This window comes from Acomys minous (assembly GCF_964271855.1).
Source record: "Acomys minous genome assembly, chromosome: 16".
In the NCBI taxonomy this organism is placed as follows: domain Eukaryota; kingdom Metazoa; phylum Chordata; class Mammalia; order Rodentia; family Muridae; genus Acomys; species Acomys minous.
Genome location: NC_140498.1, coordinates 21,871,481 through 21,883,849, shown reverse-complemented (window position 1 = coordinate 21,883,849; position 12,369 = coordinate 21,871,481). Strand labels below are relative to the sequence as shown.

The following is a 12,369-nucleotide window of genomic DNA, read 5'->3' as shown; positions in this document are numbered from 1 at the left end:
TCTGAGGGGGATCTGCAAACAAAACAAAACGAGCATCTAGACCTGCTTTATGTCGTATACCCTTTGCCAGCTCAGGCAGCATCTCCTGAGTACCTCAGCAAGCTTAAGACTCCTGATTGTGACCTAAGTGAGAAGACCATTTATACTGACAACCAAAGCATGTCTGCCCCACCCTCAGTGTTCACTGAAACTCTGTGTGTGTGTGTATGTGTGTGTGTGTGTGTTGGTACACACGTGTGCCTTTTTATGCATCTAAAGGTGAACTTTGCCATTCCTGAGTCCTGCACGTGTTACTTACTGACACAGGGTCTCCCACTGGCAGAGAGCTTACCCGTCATGCTAGGCTGCTGGCTAATAAGCCATAGGGATCCCCCAGTCTGTACCTCCCTAATGCTGTCATAGCTGGCTTTAACTCAACTCCTGCTCGCATTCCAGGGGACTTTATTAGCTGAGTTACCTCCCCAGCCTAGGTTTTTTGATAAATTAATCCTTGAAAACTTGGGCTCTGAGTTAACATTAGCATCGAATTCAGATCTTGTCAATAGTGGTAGAGATCACTAGGTAAGCTCTGTCCAGAAGGGAAGAAGTGGGAGTTAGTGGCCTTTGAGGTGGGGGGAGAGGGGTGACTTAAGAATGCACACTATACAGTGGAATTTTGTCTCACTCATCTTAGCCTTTGACATTGTAGCCTTGGTTGTGTCTACCCCGTATTGCTCTTAGATGGATTATTTAATATTAATTTTGATTTTATAAAGGAGATAGTAGTCCACTGTTTGTAGCTACAGACAGAAGGTGTGGAGAGGAGATACATCCTTGACCATTGGTGGGGGTGGAGGTGGGGGTGTTAGTTTGTCAGAACTTCATGTTTTTTTTTAGCACTTAACAGATTTAGCAGTCCCTGGCCAATGCTTTGTTCTGACCACTGCTCGTCTTGCTGCCGTCTCACCAGTGGAGAAACAGGCGCAATAACGTGTACGCGATCAGGCGTGGCTCCTAGGGATGGCTGGGGCAGACCCAGGATTTGAATGGAATGCGTTCTGTAAACAGCTGGGATACTGGAATGGAACAGTCCAGTCTTTAGTGCCTTCTTTGACACCCCCCCCCCCTTTTGGCCCCATGGTGATATTAGACTTCCAGACTTGGCAGTTGGTGGTCTGCCTGGAATGGTGGGCGGGTTTAATGGAGCCCAGGAAATACAAAGCAAGAGGAGGAAGGGCGTGACCTTAGGCCCACTAAAGCTGTACAGATACCGAAAGACACCTGGCTTCTCGCTTTCTCCTTGGAAGGAGAAGTACCTTTTTGGGGTCTCTTCGTATTCTGCTTTTGAAGTATGCCCCCCAAAGAGTCTGCTTGTTCTTGTCAGGGCACCCTTGAGGTTCATGTGTGCACAGGGTGGGGTGGGGGGAGGGGGAGATGCCATGCTGTAGAGCTCTGCTACCTTTCTGCTTAGAGATCCCACGGTCAGGTCGAGGTCACCCCTGCCTCAGAGCTTTGCTGTGGTTGTGCTTTTGGCTCTGATCAGCAGCCTGTGGTCTGTCCCATGCGGTTCCTCCTCACACCCCATTCATGCCTGACTCCCAGGGCATCAGGACCTCCATCTTTGCCTTCCTCCTATGTCTTTACCCTCCTATGTAGGAGCCATTGACACCTCTGTGCAGTGAGTCACCCCAGTGTGGACAAACGGCTGCGCTCTCTGTGGCAAAGCTTCATTCAATAGATTTCTCCATGTGATCCGTGTCGGGTGGATTGCCAGGAGAACAGAAGTGTTCAGGGAAGAGGGCAAGGACTGTGCTTGGTTGAAAACTCCTAAAGAATGTTCTCTCTCCTTCGTTAACGTATTTATTTTACAAAGTCAAAACAGATTACAGTAGCATCTGTACTTCACCTCATTTATTACCGTGGTGCGGCATCCTCCCAGACTTCCTTCCCACACAGTAGGACATTTGTTTATCAACAAATCCATAAAGTCCTGCAAAAACTAAGCTTCCCTAACTTTACATAACTAATACATTTATGTAACATAATGTTACTCTTGTTTCTAAGAAATACGGGTTTTAGACTTTCAGGTGGGTGTGTTGTAGCAGCAACTGGTTCGCCACCCCAGGAGTCCTTCCCGGCGCTTGGCCAATCCTGGACAGTCGCAGGGAGTTTATGTTTGGAAGCAGAGGTTAGAGGCCCTTCCAGGTAAGGATTCAAGTGTTATGTTCTCAGAGAGCAAACCGGGTGGCACAGATTATATGGATGTGCTGGGCCTGCTCTCTGTATGGCTCACTCTGGATCACACGTTGGTCCTGCCAGAACTTTGTCTTATGAGGTCAGGACAGCCGTATCTTCTGGAAGGTTATGAAGATGAATTAATATGCGGAAGCAACATGAAGAGAGTCCTATGGAAATTTGTCTCTCTTGTTTCCCCTTTCCCAGTGTTCACCTTGGCTCCCCCATCCTGAGGCTTCCACCTTCACATCCATCTAAAGGATGCTGAGTGGCGCTCTCAGAGGCTGTGTGGATTGGACCACATGGTACTAAGGTTGCTGTGCTTTGGTCCACTGGCTCCCTTTGCTCACTTGAAGTCTGGCTCTTTCTGCTAAAACTGAGTAACTCAGAACTAGATTTCGCTGTATACAGCAGGAAATTCAGATCCACGTCACCCTCCCCCCCCCATATGTACAATACGTTACAGGTACCAGAACTCAGTGTGGATCCCGCAGTCGCAGGTGATATGGGAAATGGAGTCTCAGCTTGACTATGTGTGTTCAGCTAAGACCCTCAGCACATCCATAGGTGCGGGAGGATGCCTAAAGGGCAGGTAAGTACTCACGAGTATGGAGATACACCTCTTAGAAATGTAACCCCGGCCATGGGGTGAGTGGTGAGACCCTCCACGCCTCCCCAGAGGAAAACAACTAGCACGCACCATGGAAACAGCTGCTCCTATCCTACACAATGTGGCAACAGAGACCAGACTGCATATGTGCAAAGCTAGGTTACTGAAGGTACCTTAGTCCCTGTGTGTCACCATAATAAAAGAGGCACAGGCCAACAATGAAATAGAGGTGTGTTTGGGCTCATGATTTGGAAGGTTCAAGTCCAAGATGGGCCCCTCTTCCTGCCGGGCTGAGTGCTCACATCTCCAGCTAGGACGCAGACAGATGAGATAAGCCTGGGACCTACAACTCGCCTTTGGGGAGCACACCTCTGAGTGACTGTAGACTTTTCACAGGCTCCATCACTTCCCAGTACACCAAGCCCTTTACATATGAGCTTATGAGGGTGTTGGATGTCCAGCTACAAAACAAAAAAACAAAAAAAAAAAAAAAAAAAAAAAAGCTTGTGTGATTTTTTGCTTAGAACAGCATTTCTGAAGCTTCCTAAAGCTGTGACCCTTTAGCACAGTTCCTCACGGTGTGGTAACCCCCAAACATACGATTATTCCAATGCTGCTTCATACTGAATTTTGCTATGGTTATGAATTGTAATATCTGAGATGCAGGGTATCCGACAAAGGGGTTGTGACCCACAGGTTGAGAGCCGCTGCCTTAGAACCTTGGGGTGGAAGCTATGCTGTGAGAAATCTAACTGCCCTGAGATCGCCTCACTAGAGGGTCCAGATGAGATGGCTGGTGGGCAGCATCGTCCGCCGCTTGTTGGAGGTGAGCCATCTTCCGTATGCAGTCCTGCAGAGCCTGTAGAAGCCCCAAGCCTGGACCAACACCTAACTACAACCCGGTGTGAAGCAACGATTTACTCAGCCAAACCCTTCCTCAGTTTTAAACTCATGAGTAGCAAAATTAATGGTTATTTTCAGCTGCTAAGTTGGAAAGAATTTGATAAATTAAAATAGTAACTGGTTGGAGTTCTTGGCTTTTGTGTTCTGTCCTTGAAATGGAGACATCTTTGCAGCTGGAATGGCATGCTTAAGCAAATATTTGGAAGGTAAGAATTTCCAAATATTTACTCATATAATACCCAAGGGTGAGTATGATGTTCGTTCTTTTATTAATGTAGAAATTATCTTTGAATTAATGGATGTGAATACTATTTTATTCATCCAAACTCTTTTCAATTTTATATTTTAAGTATTTGAGATAACAACAAAATAATTTTATGGTTGGGCGTCACCACAACATGAGGATCTGTATTAAAGGGTCACAGCATTAGGAAGGGTGAGAACCACTGCTTCATTGCTTCACCCTCACTTCCCCTCCCCTCAAGGTCTCTTCCTCTTTTTCTCACATCATGATGCCCCGTCTACTTTCAACACACGCATGCGCACACTTAAATCAGCGTTCCACACGAGAGGGAATATGGTGTTTGTCTTTCTGAGTCTGGCTCATTTTGTGTAGCATAACTATCTCCAGCTGTGTTTACTTCACTCTAAGTGTCATGATTTATTTATTTTTTTCTTGCAGCTAAATGAAATCCCATTGTCTGCGCTCACCACATTTTCTTTATGCGTTCATTCCTTCGATGGGCATCTAGCCTGCTTCATCTCTCAGCTATTGTAGATATTGCAGAGACAATATGGATGTGCAAGAATCTCTGAGGTAGGTCGTAGACACGGAATCCTCCAGGCGTAGACCCAGGAGTGACCCAGCTGGGTAATATTTTGATTCTATTTCCAATATTTTGAGGACCCTCGATACTGACCTCTAGGCTGGCTTCAGCGCACACTCCCTCAAGCACTGTGTAAGGGGTCCTCTTCTCCCACTCCTCACCCTCAGCGTTAGTTTTCCTAGTGAGGGCCCTTTGACTGGGGTGAGATAGGGTATCAAGGCACTTTTACTTTGCATTTTTTTGCTGTAGGTGAGAGGACACGTGATGTTTGTCCACTAGAAGAGGGGCTGCCTCTTTTGGGGGCATGGTCCTTGCTAACTGATAAACGTCCTAGTACGGACTCTGAGGGGACACACACACCCACACCACACACGCCCAAATAAGAGGTTTTGATACCGCTTCCCATCATTTGGCTGTTCATCACTCCACTCTGAGATGCTCCTAGAAAGATACGCTTCAGAGAACACTTTGAGGTTCCAGGTCTCCGGATTCCAGCTGTAGCGGTTGGCAGTCACTTTTGCTGAGTTACTGGTTTGCTGTTTAACGGGTCTGCTGAAATCCTGACTGAGTAGAATTGCTCCAAGGACTGAGTCTAAAAAGGTCTACTCTCCCTAGGTTTAAGCATTAAAGAACCCAAATAAAGTAGCTTTGAAAAAGTTTAAAGCCTACATATTTGAACCTTCTTTGGAGTAGTATCTATTCAAATCATCACCCATGTATTGATTGGATGATGATGGGGTGCTAATTTTCATCAATTCTTTATTAATAGATATTTTTATCACGCAAATAATGTTGTTAAGCCATTGTAAAATGTAGAAAATTAGAAAGAAGTGAAACTCATTCATTTCAACTCCTAGATTAAATTTTTTCCTTTCCACAGGCATCTGCATATTTTATTTTATTTTCTGTTTCACTTATCATAATCGACAGTATAGTTAAATTTTAATCTAGGGCCTACCAAACAAACGTGTGATCGAACTTTGGTCTTCATTAGACGAGATTGCCCTCTAGTGGTATTTTGGGAAACCGCACTAGACAGGAATTCTTTGCAAGGTCTCCTATGAGGTTTGGTTGACTTGATTAGACTCATGAGTTTCTGAAATTGCTGAAGATGCTGATGACCCAAATGTCCCGGCCTATCAGCCTATCAACTTTGGCCTCATTGCAAATTAGCAGGTTAAAACATCCACACTTATATGTCCCTATAATTAATACTCTAAAATAGTTGAAAATACTTTCTTTTTCTCACAAAGTTAAGAGCAGTAAAGAAGACCCTAGTCATATCCCTTAGAAGCCATTGTTTGTGGAGACACAGGCAGGAAGCTACACGCTTTCTACAAGCAGCATTCTCAATGCCTTCCCAGGCAGTTCAAACAGCAACCAAACTTCACACACGTTGTTGAGTTGATTTGTCGTGTTCCTCCCTTTGTATACGAGAATAAAAACAATTCTTCCTCTGTGGGTAAATGAATGCAGTTGTAGTTTAGAGCTTTCAAGACTTACTGTGACAAACCTGTCAGGAAGAAGCATGAGGGAATGGTTTGTCTCTGTGCTGAGCACCTGACGAGCCAGCGCGTGGCATGTGAAATAAGACTACTTCTAACTAAAAGTAAAGGTGGCAGCCAATGGAATTTTCTGGCATATGGTGTTGACTAAAAATGCACTGATGCATTTGATGGAGTGTTTTGGGAATTTTATCTATGAGATGGAGTAGATTCTTATCTACCATGTTTATTTATAATTTTCTCACTTCTATGTCTATGGTAAGTGGGTTAATGCTTTAAAGATATGTTTTCTCCAAACACATAGCAACAATGTGTAAATAAAAATGGAGATAGACATATCTTTGGTGTAGTATTTTTTTTAAAGCATCCAGAACAACACACAAGATAATGGCATCTGGGACTTGTGCCCTGTATCCAGGAGACAGTGGACTAACATCTTCAAAAGGCTCAGAAAATTAACCAACTTTCCTCAACGTTACATTTGGTTAAAATTTTATGTATTAGTAAAGATAAATGCATAGAGCAGTTTCACATGCATAAAATCTAGGGGCTTTATCCCCATAGATTCTCAACAAAAGAAACAGGGTTAAAACTGTCAAGAATGTGTGAAGTGCATACATCTTGGCACATTCTCTCAGTGAGTGCATGTGAAACTCCTCGTTATTTGCTTAATGTGGTGAATGAAGCTAACACTTCCAACAGGAATGGGTGAGATGGGAAACAGCTATTTGAATAAATATTGTGCACTAAAGTCCTATAGAGATGATAGTAGTAATGATAATAGTTAGAAATATACATGCTGGGTATCTCTAATCTGAAAATACAAAATCCAATTACTCCAAAACCGAAACCTTTTTAGATACAGCATAGACAGATCTGGAACTCACTGCCTTGAATTCAGGGTCCTCCTGTCTCTGCCTTCCAAATGCTAGGCTTACAGACAGAGGTGTGCCACTATTTCAAAAACATTCTGATTGCCAGTGTGACACCACCAATGGAACATTCCACAACTAACCTCATAGGATGGGTCCTAGTCAAAGCATAGGTACATTAAATGCATATGTTCATAGATTCATCTATACATATATACATATGTATTATGTATATTCTTTCAGTGTTATGTACAGGAATATATGAAATATAAATGAGTTTCATGTTAGTAGGCTTGGGAAGGTCCCATCCCAAGAGAGAGGGAGAGAAGGGAAGGGGGAGAGGGACAGGGCAAAGGAGAGAGAGGAAAAATTCTGAAACATTTGGTTGAAACCTTGTGTTTCCAAGCATTGTGGATAATATTAAGCATTGCTCATGCTTTGGACTATGGTGCTCCACGTCTGGATTTCTCGTGACTTTCTCAGAGCAGTCTGTGCATGGCCACTCAGAAGTTTACTGGGCAAAGGCTCTGCAGAAAAGGAGGGCAATGTATCAGAGTGCCAGCAGGAGGCCAAGCTAGAGAATCTGCTGGGCAAGGTTGGCATCCTAGTGGTGAAGCTTAAAGGACAACTTGGGACTTTTTCTTGAAGATGACCTAACCACCATCTGCTGTCCTCCCAAGATGACCATACCCTTGACCTGGCCCCATGCTGACTGAGCCGTCGACTCCATTTCTGATTTGCTTCTCTGGCCTCTTCAGCACTACACAGCCACACACATCCTGGCAGCTTCCTTACAGCTTGGCAAACAGACAGCAACTGAGGGGTTCCAAAAACGAAGACCCCATCTGTTAAAGAGGGCCCCAGCTGTGGGTCCACCTTTGAACATATGGGTTGTCTGGCTGTCAGTGTCTCTGAAGAGATGCTTTGGTCTCCAGTGGGAATGGCTGCCATCTGGTGCTACCTTTATAGGGGGTCACCTACCTGGTTAGTCTCAGTTTGCACTGGGGAGAACTCCAACTTCAACCTGATTCCCTTCACTAGTTTATCCTATCCTTTGTATTCGTTCTTCCCCAAATCCCACTGTCAACTCAGGGACAGGCTTTCCAATGGAAGGAAGGAGGACACATCTCTGCTGTTGGAAGCACAGGCTACCCCACTGTGGGCCAGGGGGTCAATGTACCTGCTGAATTTTCCTGGAAACAATGTCTGCCTTCAGCCCGCCATCACTCCATAGTGCACAAGTTGATCAAAGTGGAGATTGAAAACCATATTGATGGCCTCCTATCATTCAGATGGCATGTGGCCTCCCCTTAGGAGGGCAAGGAGTGCAGGCAATTCAAGATGGGATAACATTAACCTTTAACCACAGACCCATGGGGTCCCTGGAAGCTTTATTTTACTAGCAGGCTTATGTTGAACTCTAGAGGTCCAGGTACCCAGCAACCCCCACCCTCATCCCCAGATATCAGGAGGTTTTAGGACCTTCAAAGTCTAAGCAGAAACACCCTGTCCCGACCTTTGAGCCACCATTTTTCCTAATAATGAAATGCATGCACATTAGAAAACAACCTGGTAGGGATTTCACCCGTACTCCTAGCACTTTATCACTGTTAATGTTTTTGTATTTCCCTACTTCTCTGCAAAAAGACAGTTATCATGGGAGCTAGAAGATGGCTCAGTGGTTATGAGTATGCACTGATCTTGAAGAAGACCTAGTTCCCAGCACCACACCAGGTAGCTCACAACTGCCTGCACTGTCAGCTCCAGGGATCCAATGTCCCCCTTCTGGTCTCCATGGGCACCTGCAGTTAGTTACAAGCACATACTCACACACAGACGTGGCAGCACATAATCAAAGGGGAAAATTTAAATGGATACAGTTATCGTTACTACATAGTTAATCATATGTGTATTTCTTCTAGTGAGAAAAATCCTTTATGGACAGCACATGCTTTATACAGCAACAAAGACACAGTCAGCAGGGAGGAAGAAGGTAGGAGCTCGGCCAGACAGCTGTCACAGGAACAAGATGAGAACGGTTCACAAGCAGCATTGAGCACTAAGCCATTTCTGCAAACGTAAGTCAGTATCTGATTCAGAGAGAGAAGCCACCGATGAAAAATTTTAAGGTATATATATTGATGGGCTGTGGCAAGCAAGGCACGCGTTTAATCCCGGTCCTCAGGAGGCAGAGGCATGTAGATCTCTTGAGTTCGAGGCCGGCGTGGTCTACAGAGTGAGTTCCAGGACAGCCAGGGCTACACAGAGAAAGACCTGTCTCAAAATACCAATAAACAGACTGGAGAGGTGGCTCAGTGGGTAAAAGCGCTGGCTGTTCTTCCAGAGATCCCGAGTTCAATTCTCAGTAACCACTTGGTGGCTCACAACCATATGTGATGGGATCTGAAGCTCTCTTCTGGTGTGCCTGAAGACAAAGTACTCATATCCATAAAATAAGTGTCTTTTTAAAAACTAATAAATAAATAATATATATTCATATATCAACACTCATATTTCTCAGTTCTTTTTCTCCCTTTTCTCCACAATGAACAAATCAGACAAAAGAAAAGTTCATTTCCTGTTCTATTTACTGTGGGTTTATGAGAGGGGCCTCACCTGGGCCTCACTTCAAGGAGGCTGACTCAGCACTGAGGAGTTAGTGTGGGAATGCTTAGGGACATAGACACGAATATTAAGGAGAGACAGGAAAACACAGCTCAGTGCTGGAACATGGAGGTGGCATACCTTCAAACCCAGCACGGCAGAGGCAGGAAGCTGTCTGTGAGTTTGAAGCCAGACTGATGTACGTAGCAAGGTCCAGGCCATCCCAGGCTACAGAACGAGATCCTGTCTAAAAAACCAAAACAAAAATCCTTTACGCATATCATTTATATATTATGTGCAAGGGCGCCAGTGTCTACAGACACATTTAGACTGTTCACTAAATCCTTAGCAAACGTCTCACTTGCAGAAGCAGATACATGTCAAGCTGTCAGACAGAAGAAAACAGTATTTTGACCCAGCACACACTGGGTCAGTGGCAGGCACCGGTTCCAAGCAAGTTGGCAGGGATGGGCAGCTGATTGCTTGGTGGATGAGCTTCCTATGTCCCAGCATTTCCCTTTGCTGGGGGTGCAGCCAGCCACTCTTCCCTGGGGACCTCAAGTTGCCAATTGACAGATACATGTTTAATTTACTGCTCTCAAAAAAAAAATAATTTACTGCTCTCATGGAGGTGACTTGTTCCCCTGCTATTAGTTTCCAGCCAGGGATTCTGGGAAAAAAGAAGTGGGACGTGCCTTTTTGCTGATCTGAGGCCTCTCCTTGAGATGTTGGGGATATTCTTGTTGGGGAATCCTGGGGAAGAGAGAGAGGAAGGATTGTAGGAGCCACAGGGGTCAAAGACACTGCAAGAAAACCTACAGAATCAACTAATCTGGGCCCATAGAGGCTCACAGAGATTTCTGAGCATGCATGGGACTCACCTAGGCTTTCTGCACATATGTAACAGTTGTGTAGCTTGGTCTTCATGTTGGACACTTAACAGTCAGCTGTCTCTGAGCTCTGTTGACTGCCTTTGGACCCTTTTCCCTGACTGGGCTTCCTTGTCTAGCCTCAATTGGAGAAGATGTCCCTAATCTTACTGTACTTTGATAAGCCAAGGCTGGTTGATATCCATGGAGGCCTCCCCTTTTCTGAAGAAAAATTAAGGAGAAGTGGACCAGAGTGGGGGCTAGGGGCCAAGGTCAGAGGGAAGGACTAGAAGGGGAAGTGGTCAAGATATAAAGTAAATTAATTAATTGAAAACAAACAACCTTACCAAAACTTCTAGTAAATAATTTTATTATAGTGTTATTTAACATGTAAGTTGTATTGCTACACATGTATATTGCTTTATTTAAAAAAATAATGTGTTCACCTCCTTAATTTCTGGTATTTCATAATAAGAAAATTTACCACACACTACTATATACTTAATTCTTACTCACTATGTTGGGAGCTGTTTGCAAAGGCTCTCTGTTCACGTGCATTGCTCTCGTGCTCTCTGCTCCAGCGTAAGAGTCACATGAGTTTCTGAGACTGTGATTAAACATGATGTCCCGCCAAGTGTACACTCAGGGTCTTCAGACTTTAAGAAAATGTACACTGAGGCCTCAAGACTGAGAGTTGATTGTTCCAGCACCCAATGAAGCAGGACATGGGTGCTTGAGATGACATTACTTTCCCCATGTGAATGTTGGCATTATCTCCTGAGAGCGACCTTCTGCTTTGTCTCCCATGCCTGAGATGTGTATAAATAAAGTCAAAGGTCTTGTGGTATTGACTGCAAGCCCTCTTGAGTCTATCCTTTGTTTCTGACTATTTCTTGCTTCGGTTTCTTATTTCTGTTCATCATTTCTTTTTTTCCTATTTACTTTTTATTCATAATCATAAACTTAACTTTGCAACCCAGCTAAATTTGGAGAGGAATGAGGACAATATTGAACCCAAAGAGATTCAGTGAGAGCAGAGATTACAGGGTTCTGCAAGCAGATGGAGTAGGGGTGTTCTCCTGAGCTCCAGAAGGAATGGTCTGGTGGGTAAGATGCCTGCAAGTCAAAAGAATTAGAGTTGTCCACAGTCAGAAATGGTGATCTTCTTGCTGGTCTTGCTGACCCTGGACCTAAAGCGCTCCTTGGCTTCCACAATGCTCATGCTTTCTTTCATCTTCCCAAAGACCACATGTTTGCCATCCAGCCAGTCATTCTTGGCAGTGCAGATAAAAAAAACTAGGGACCATTTGTGTTTGGTCCAGCATTTGCCATGGACAAGATGCCAGGACCTGTATGCTTCAGGATGAAGTTCTCATCCTCAAATTTCTCCCCATAGATGGACCAGCCCCCAGAGCCATTATGGCATGTGAAATCACCACTCTGGCATATGAATCCTGGAATAATTCTGTGAAAAGAAGAACACTTATATCCAAATCCTTTCTCTCCAGTACTCAGAGTATGACAGTTTTCTGCTGTCTTTGGAAACTTGTCTGTAAACATCTGGGAGGAGATGCAGCCCAAGGGCTCGCCATCATCCTTGGATGTCAAAGAACACAATGGGATTGACCATGGCTACAGCAAGTGGTGACAGGGGACAGAGGCATCTGCCCTTTTAGCATTTCTTAATCCTCGCTCCCTGACCTAGGATCTGTTCGATATTGTCAGGGCAGGCCCGGCATCACTAATTGTGTGTTTTTAAAAGCCTGTGGCGAATATTAGGTCCTGGAATAGGCTTTCATCATAGCCCTTGATAGTACTATACACAGGATTTATTTATTTACTGATTTATGCTTGGGCTTGACCTCTGACCTTGCGCATGCTGGCAAGTGCTCTGTATCTGACCTGCCCCTTTACCTATAGACACAAGTTATCATCAGCTTAAACAAAAATCTGAGGATGGAAAAA

The 12,369-nt window shown here is 44.5% G+C and overlaps 1 long non-coding RNA gene and 1 pseudogene across 2 annotated transcripts in view; one reads left to right on the top strand and one right to left on the bottom strand.

Annotated features, from left to right (window-relative positions):
* The first annotated feature begins 4,216 nt into the window (after positions 1 to 4,216).
* Positions 4,217 to 12,369, top strand: part of LOC311586831 — a 38,195-nt gene continuing 30,042 nt past the window's right edge. The window contains exons 1-2 of the long non-coding RNA XR_014775674.1: positions 4,217 to 4,544; positions 8,854 to 9,009. This is a non-coding gene — a long non-coding RNA (uncharacterized lncRNA). The remainder of the gene's footprint in view (positions 4,545 to 8,853; positions 9,010 to 12,369) is intronic.
* LOC311586830 (peptidyl-prolyl cis-trans isomerase A-like) lies at positions 11,436 to 12,034 on the bottom strand (annotated as a pseudogene). The gene has a single exon. The product of its transcript is annotated as a peptidyl-prolyl cis-trans isomerase A-like (transcript).